Raw genomic sequence first — 8,856 nt, forward strand, 5'->3', positions numbered from 1 at the left:
ACCAGCATGGCTCCAAGGGAATTCTGCTCCTGCCCAACCTCACAAACATCCACTGAAGCTCACTTGGCCTCTTCATGGTCTCACGAGTGAAACCAGGCAATGAGGCACGTTAAGAGAGGGACCAGGACAGGTGGACAGCACAAAGTCTTGAGAAAGCCAATGACAAAAGCAGCACTTCACAGTGGCTCCTCACTTATGTTCTCTACAGCCATCCGGAGCATTTCTCCTTGGTGCACTGTTCTCTGTGCTGACCTTTTCCTTTCTCACCTCCCTGTTGTGTGCCAGGCAGCAAAAGGGATGGACTGCTGTGCCTCTGGTCTACATCAGGGCACATAGGTTTGAACAATTTCCAACCTCTTTTGAGCATACCTAGCAGGACAGTGCTATGTAGTACAGATCACATCCATTTTCCATGAAAGCAGATCCTTAAGAGAATCAGAAGCGAGGAGGAGTGCATAACAGCTCACCAAGTCTGGCCACACTTGAGGTTATTTTCCCAGAGCTCTGCTACAATGACAAGGAGATCACAAGTGAACCCCAGGCATCACGTGGAATAAGAAGAGTAAATCTCTCTCTCTCTCATAGTTGCCATGAAACTTGTGAAGCAGGCTTAGAAGTGATAAGGTGAAGAAAAAAATCACCCATAATTCGTTACGTTTCAGGAAAAATAAGTCTCATATCTTTAAGCCAATCACATTTTGGGGGCTTTTGGACTTGAAATTTGATTCACACTTTGTGTAGACTTGCAGTTGGGAGCCACAGAATGCTTGTACTGCAGGGAAGGAGCCTTATGATAAGACCAACTTAAAAAAAAGTTCCTTTTCAGAATAAAAGTATTAAATAATTCAAAGCCCTTTGTGGAACTGGCACAGTTGCATGAGTTTCTATTTAAAAATCTCTACAGCATGGCCACGCTTAACTTTTCACAGCAAGATGTAAAGACAGAAAAAATACTGAAGAAACCCTGCAGTCAGGTACAGCTTGTAGGAAGGTCAGTATAGCACAGCATTCACGACCTCAAAAGTTAAACTTTATTATCACAAAACCCCTATCAGATGTCACATTTCGCATCCTCTGCATATGCTTCAAAGAAGCATGACAGTGATTGTCTCTACCCACAGCTACAGTGAGGATGGTGGTATTTAGTTTCCTACAATCTAACTAATTAGCTAGTCATATCAACATAACCCTCATCCACCCTGCAGTAAGTTTAGAGTATCTGGGGACACCACATAGTATCAAATGCTTGGAGAGAAGCTACAGAGTGCCTGTGGGTCAGTTTTAAAGCCTTACAAAAAACTATAAGATAATAAGGCTTTGCAATAGGTACTAAAAAAGAAATTGCCATCCACCCCATCATTAAAGTGCAGAATAGTGTAAAGATCCACTTCCTAAAGTAAGCAAATGAAGTTTCTAGGCTGTTTTCCAGAGTGCCTGGTACTCAGAACTCATAAAAGGTCTCTTTTCTCTGAGGGGAAACTCCTCTTTCTAGGCTCTCAGCCCCCATTAACGAAACTCTTCTCCAGGGCTCAAGCAAACATGTGCTCCTCTGAATCCCAAAATCCCTGGCTAAAATAAGAGAAAGCTCCACTTCCTTCCAGGTAAAAGGGATTAATTGCTTCCTACACTCTTACAGAAGATGTGCATATCCTAAACTGGGTATCATTCAAGGAACAACATGAACATTGTTCATGTTAACATGTCACGTACACCTACCACCCCAGGGGAAATTGGGGACAGGCATTTTATTCTCACTCCTTAGACTATTATACTCCTCAGCTCTATCAAATCGGACACACAAAACCAAAATAAATTTTCTCTTTTATCTTTCCAAATATCAGCTCTCCAGACTGTTTACTCAGGAAGGCATTTTCTTTGGCTCTTTGTGAGACAAAAACAGATCCATTTTTTACTCCATGCTATACTGAACAATACCATTTTTCAAGTTGTTCTCTTCCATGCAAATGACAGTCCTTATTAACTGCCTCATTAGTTTAAAAAGTGGTTTCAATTCAGAGTTTCTCATCTGTAACATTCCTGTATACCTGAAAAGCTAAGTTTGTTTTTAGAAGACAACAAATAAAACACCTCTCCTTTTGTTTAACTTACGAGGTTTCCTCTGGTCTGTTCCTTAGTCATTCAGGAACGTATCTGATCCTCTGAGCAAGGGTTGATGTTATTACTGTATCTCTTGCACATCTCTGATGGAATAAAAAAGAGCAATTAGTTGAACCCATATAGGCCATACCACACATAGCAAGAACACATTTTCAGAAGAGCAGGACTTATCTACCTTCTCAGCAAGTTTGCTAAGGTTGTGAAACAAGCCGTGCAAGGAAAACAGGCCAGTATCTACACAAGCTCAGAGTACAGCCCTATAATCACAAGGCAGCCTTACTAATCATCACAATGGTAAAGTAACAATCCCAGCATACCTTTCTACATCCTCTGAGCTCAACACCTACACCTGTGCAAGGGTGGTGCTCAGCTATTTCAAGTTCTTGAAAGCACCAAGGCATCTGTTAAAGAAATCTCTCCTTCAGTGCAGATTAAACCCATTACATTAATTTGTCCAGTTCAGCAGTAGCTTCCATCACACCATTTCTGCCAAATTTGGTGCTACTCTCTTACATACAGACCAATTCTCTCCCAGCCGCTTCCTAAACTGGGGATAAGAAACTTACTTTTCTATTTGCCTGGACAAATAGAAGGCACAGCCGTGGCTGATCAACGGCTCCTGGTCTCTAACACAGTTAGCACAAAGCATGGGAATGAGTTCATACCGCCAACTGAAACTGAGACCTCTCAAGCTCCTTTCACAACACCAACACTGAATTGATGAGAATGTTTGTGGTTAACGGCTGAGTTAGGCTGGATTTCGGCTGAAGACCTGTGGAGGAAATGGTGAGCAGCTCATTAGAGCTACTGCATCCAAACCCCCTGGGACTGTTAACTGAAAAAGAGTGTTGAAATGATACATATGTATTCTGCACATAAAAAAACATGTTAAAAGAGCAGAAAATCTACAGAGTTTAGGATTAGGAAACCCTAGCATCAAAGTTACTTGGCGCTTATAAAGAAAGAGTCGTTCATGAGGATGCATCTCAGTGTTATCTTTATCATTTGAGCCCTATTAAACCAGACAAATGGAGCAGCTTTCTCCCAAATACCAAACAAATAATGAAGTCTGAAACTGTAAGCATTGATATTGCTTGAACAGAGACACTTTAAAATACTGTTGGAAGTGCTTACTGCTACCAGACAGGATGCCACTCATTTTGATTCTGATATAATAAAAAGTACAGTAGTATATTTTCATCCTTATACAAATACAACACTGATTACACATACAGGGAGTAGCCCTGTTCTGGGAGATGATGCCATATTTGCACAGCCCTATTTCACACAATACTTTCAACCTTCAGCAATACCTTCCTTAAGTATATTAACGGCTGCTGTGTTCAGCAAATGCCTTTATGTGCCTTTTATATTCACAGCCTGCTGCTCTGATATCTGTTACTTGAAAATTAAGCGCATTTTTAGTGGTCTGCAGCTGATTTACGTAGGACAACAGCTCTGATCAACAGACAAACTTTGCTGAAATTTTGAATTCTTCATAGCCATCTTTGAGAACTTTTATCCTGTGCCACATGCTAAAGTGAACGCAGACTGATGAACACCTGAGTAGCTGAAGTTTCCTTGTTTGGTACCAGACGTAACAAATTCTCCCTACAGAGGAAACCAAGACTTCAGTCTGTAACTTCTGTCTTCACTGGGAGTGCTCTCTGAAACAGCTGCTCTTCTTGAGCTTTGGTAGAAGTGATTTTGAAATAATTTACTGAGCAACTTGTACAGTCCTGTTCCAAATCAGTACTGCCACATGCTGAAAACTGCTGACAGCTATCCAACTAACAGACAAAGACGTGCCGGCACAGACTTCAGGCCAGCATCCTAGATTGGTAACCCTTTTTAAACATGATAGTTTGAAGTTTCATGTTAAAAGACCCAGGGAAAACAAAATCTTGTCCCATGGTGAGAGATCACCTGCCACCATCATGTTCAGGCCTGCCAAGTCATGTTCGCTGCCCGTGAGACTCACACACTCGACTCCCACGTCCCTCTCCCTGCCAATACCCGGCTATCGCTGGACCTCACATGCAGTTCTTGGAGGGCTGTGGCATCTCTCGGTGCTCCAAGGCACATGCTGAAGGAGTTGGCTCTCCTGGTAGTGGTGTGCCTATAGGCCACATGTGGTCAGAGAGTGGGAGCGCAATTGTGGTGCTCTGCTGGGATGGAGTTATGAGAGCTGGCTACCAGGGGCCCATGCCCTGAGGAGGCCCACTTGAAGGCACGGGCATCAGCTGCAGGCCATCTCTCTCTGTCACATCATCTCGCACCCACATGACTAACACTGTGTGACCCCATGCAAAGGCACACGAAGGAGAGTCACGTATCAAGGGAGAAGTAAGCTGAGAGCTCTGCATCTTATTCCCGCTTGCCCTGCACTATAATGCCAAGACAAAAAATGTTGGACGAAGAACATGCAGGTCCCCTGATGGGCAGACGTGCTAAATTGGCACCTGGGTTCTTCTTGAAAGAAGACAGCACATAAGCTTTAAATAACCTACTCAGAAACCAAACCTCTAGGCTATTCATATCAGACATGAATAGTTGGACACACTCTTTGCAACACAGACTAGAAGTCTAAAAAGGGGATAAAGTGCTTTGTGAGAGGGGTCAGCGCTGTCCCTTGCTGTGTTTTCAAAACTTCTGGTCAGATTCTGCAGCTTGACTTTAGAGACAGTATCACCACCACATGTAGCAAGACAGAGGAATACACATAACCATAGCTCTTTTAACAGGAGTCTCTATTACCCAAATACATAGACAGCCATCTGGCAGAAATCACCTTCAGGGCTTGTACATGGTGTTCACCAGCTGTCAGAGGATCTCTTTTGAATGACTGATCAGCCAAGAAGAACATACCTATAAGCAGTTCTTCCACTTCAGATTTGTACCTTGGATATCAAAAATTATTTAAAAGCCAAGTACATGCCAATGGCACAGGAAAAGCTCTGAGAAAAAACAGGACATTTGCACCCAAGGGCTGCATTAACTGGTAGTTCTCCACATTAAGTTGTCTGTTATCAAAACTAAATCCAACACACCTAGCCCTGGAGGAAAACACTCTTCCACAGCAACAGATGCTGCTGCAGACGTAATAAGACAAATGATGTCCTAGCTCAAGAATACACATGGAAAGTTGTTGGTGACTTATGTGACAGAAAAAATGCATGCAATGGGATTTGTTTGCTCAATTCCTTTAAAATTTCTTTTACTTGCAGTGGGAATGAAAGACAGCAAAGAATATATCTTCTAAAAAAAAGATAATTCCTTTTATACGGCTGTTCTGACCTGAATACACTTGTACAGTCTTCATGTCTGGAGAACAGGTACTCCTGAGATGAACAACAGGAACATTAAGTTTGACCAAAACCAGAACAAATTTCATTTCCACCTGTCTTACCCACAGAGCTTCACTTGAACACTCTTTCTCCAGGTAACCTACAACTCCTTTATTTGCTAACTTTGTATCTTGTAAGGCCACATGCATTTTTTTTCAACAAGACAATGCTTTAAATTACATTCATTGTACTAAATATGTTAGACATTGTTCCCAACAAAGCAGGCACTGAAGAGAATACAGGTCCTTTCCAGCTGTAGCAATGGCCTATTAACACTGGCAATCATAAAAAAAAGAACATAAACGGATGACTCCAAAGAGACTGTTCAACCAAACCAATTTGTAACAGAGCCCAAATGTCACAGAGTCCTCAGGTCAGGGCAGTAGCACACTGTATGGGAGCCCACTGACTTGGTGTCTTTACATCACGCTGGCAACACTTCTAATATGAGAGGGGTGGATATTGCTACTGCTGGGTATGACTGGGGGATACAGTGTTTACCAGTGTAACACAGAGATCTCTAGCAGTTTGGTGTCTCAAAGAAAAAAGCCTACAACTAACCACACCATATGAGAGCAGCAGAGTTACTAATTCGGGAGCATTTACACCCAATAACATATGGCAAACCATATCCTTCTCCCAAGGTATCCGTACTAGAGGTCAGGAAGGACAGACAGGCCATTTACTGGTATGGGAGATGACCGTAACAGAGAAAGCATCGCCATGAAGAGGGGGAAAATCAGAATTAGAGACTCACCCTGTGACTATGCCCACAGGAGGAACGAAGGTGCAGGGACCAGACTGCGCTAGGAAGGGGTACACCACTGTCACTTAACCCTGGCTATGCTGTGTCTCTGTAAAGTCCCATTAGGCTGCCGTAAGAAAAGCACAATCCCAAACTGGAAACAGCATCTAGGAGGAGGACAACAACGCATTTGCACTCTCTGCCCTGCTGCAGTACTCTGTTTTCTGCAAGTGCGTGCAAAAAAAAATCATTGTTCTTAATGTCCAATTTTTTACAACCATCCTTCTTCCCCAAAAAACTGGTATGAAAAACATCAATCTGTTTGCCGCTGCCTGCTTGAGGCATTTCCTGATCCCAGGAGCTGATACTTGAAACCTGGACAAAGTTTGCTTTTCTGTGGCTTAGGGCAGGATCTCCCACCTCTCAGCTCCCTTATCACTTTACCCTGTGCGTGGGTGATGGGATATGTCTTGCCAGATCTTCTTGCTGCAACAAAGCCGCCAAGACTGTAAATTGGGTAACCAGGGCATCCCCAGGAATGTGAATCTCCCTGTCAGCCTCCTGCCTGCTAACAGACCTGAGACCAAGGTGCTGGGCTCACACTGGAGCCTACACCAGCGCAGGGAGGGCACTCCTTAGGAGGCTCTACCTGACGCGACCTCGTAGGCATGCCCAAATCTTACCTCTGGGCACCCAGATTCGGTAATTCCCACCAAACTCTGTTTTACTTCTTTCCTCTCAACTGCCCTTGCATGGTTCCCTCCTGCCTACTCTGATATGAGATCAGACTCCCATGAAAAAATAGTACAAGTTTTCAGGCTGCAACTGGTTTTGTAACACGGGTGCTTCTGGCTCTAAGTACAGACAGACAGACAGCTCTCTCTATTGCCAGTATGTCACACTGAAAACACATATACCCTTCAAGAGACAAGACTCCTTTCAGGTAGGCCCATCTATAGGAATAGCTATTCCTGTAGTGCCATCTTCTGGCTTCGGGTGTAGGAACACTATAGCTGAAAGTGGGATTGATCAAGAGATTTTTTTTTTTTATTTGTTAAAAACATTACAACAGGTTTAGACTATGGATCAATATACAGAAACATCCAAACCACAGGAATTCTCTTGACAGATTATGTACAATTCACCTCCCAGTAAATTATTAGTTTTAAAATGACAAGATTTTAAAAAATATCTTCTGGTCCGACCTGCTTTGTGTTTTGGGCCATTACAATCTTGCTTTTCAGCTTTTGTTTTATTTCTCAGCAAACATCAAGGATCAAAACCTCACTTTTTGCTTACAATTTTTGTGCCATCTCATGGCTCTGGAAGGTAATGCCTGAAGGTTCCCCACCACCACGTGGGGAGTGAGGAAAGCATGTAAAACCCCACTGATGGGAACTGCATATAGCTTTAACCCAATCCTCATCACGATGACGACTGGTAACATCTATTTTCTAGTCAGTTAGTATCTCGGGGTTTTGTTGGTAAAGGAAGCAGATAGGAGCTCCATTCTCAGAGAAAAATGCCCATTTACAGCTCAAAACTTTCCCAAACGCTTGACGCGGGAGGGTGTTATCCGTCAGGGCTGCTCCCCGCGCAGCAGGGCGACCACATGAGCCGAAGGGAGGAAGAACTAGGAGCAGAATGTTAAATCTTTACTCTTTTCCCCTGCTTCAGTGGTTTTCTCTTCCTGAAAGTAATGCTCTCTCCATCCTTTGGAAAGCTCCTGCACATAATAATCACAGACCACTTTTTTTAGGGAAGCAGCCCTTAAAAAAAAAAAAAAAAAAAAAAAAAAAAAAAAGAGTGCTAAAAGATTTTGGTGTGCAGGTTCCAAAAATTAACACCCATCGACATCAGCAGGCCGTGGGGTACTTTCCTCCCGGGGAGCGGCCGCCGCAGCCGGGGCCCGCGGAGGCAGCGAGCGCTCGTCCTGCCGCCAAAATGGCCCCCGAGGGGCGCTGCCTTCCCCCGCCGCACCGCCTGGAGCAGCCCTGAGGGCGGGGGAACGCAGGTTCCCCGCCTCGGTCCCTCGCCGGGGCTGGGGGCGCCAGGCCCCCCAAAATCCGGCCTGCCGCCGCGGGGAGGGGTGACAGCCCCGTCCCTGAGGGGACGCCCCCGCTGCTGCCGCCCCTAGGGCGGGAGGACGGGGCCATGGCAGAGCGGGGAGCTCCCGCCCCGCGCAGTCACGCAAACCGCCCCGGCACGCGCCATCCCCTTCGGCCCGGCGGCCACCTCGCCCTCCCTGGGCGCGCCCGAGTCGCCTCTGCTCCTGCTCCCGCTCCCCTCTGTAACGTCATTTCAAAACTACGTTAGAAAAATAGTAGTAATACAGACGTTTCATCATAACCCTGTTGTAAGCCCAGACGTATTAGAAGGGATTTACAACGGCAGGAAGGCGGGAACGGGGCTGACTACGGGGGTGCGCGTTGCGACGGGCTTGGGGCAGCAGAAATTCTTCCACTCGCCCCAAAGGGCGAGGAGGGGGGCAGCGCTGACGGAACCGAGAAGCTGCCACTCAACGACCCGGAAAGAAAACGATAATAACAAACAAACATGATCAACCCACCGGCGAGGAGCGGACCGCCGCCCGCCTACGCCGCGGGTTGTACCGGCGGGGCCGCCCCGCCCCGCTCTGTCCCGCCG

Source organism: Platalea leucorodia, assembly GCF_965183815.1.
Source record: "Platalea leucorodia genome assembly, chromosome: 5".
Lineage (NCBI taxonomy): Eukaryota > Metazoa > Chordata > Aves > Pelecaniformes > Threskiornithidae > Platalea > Platalea leucorodia.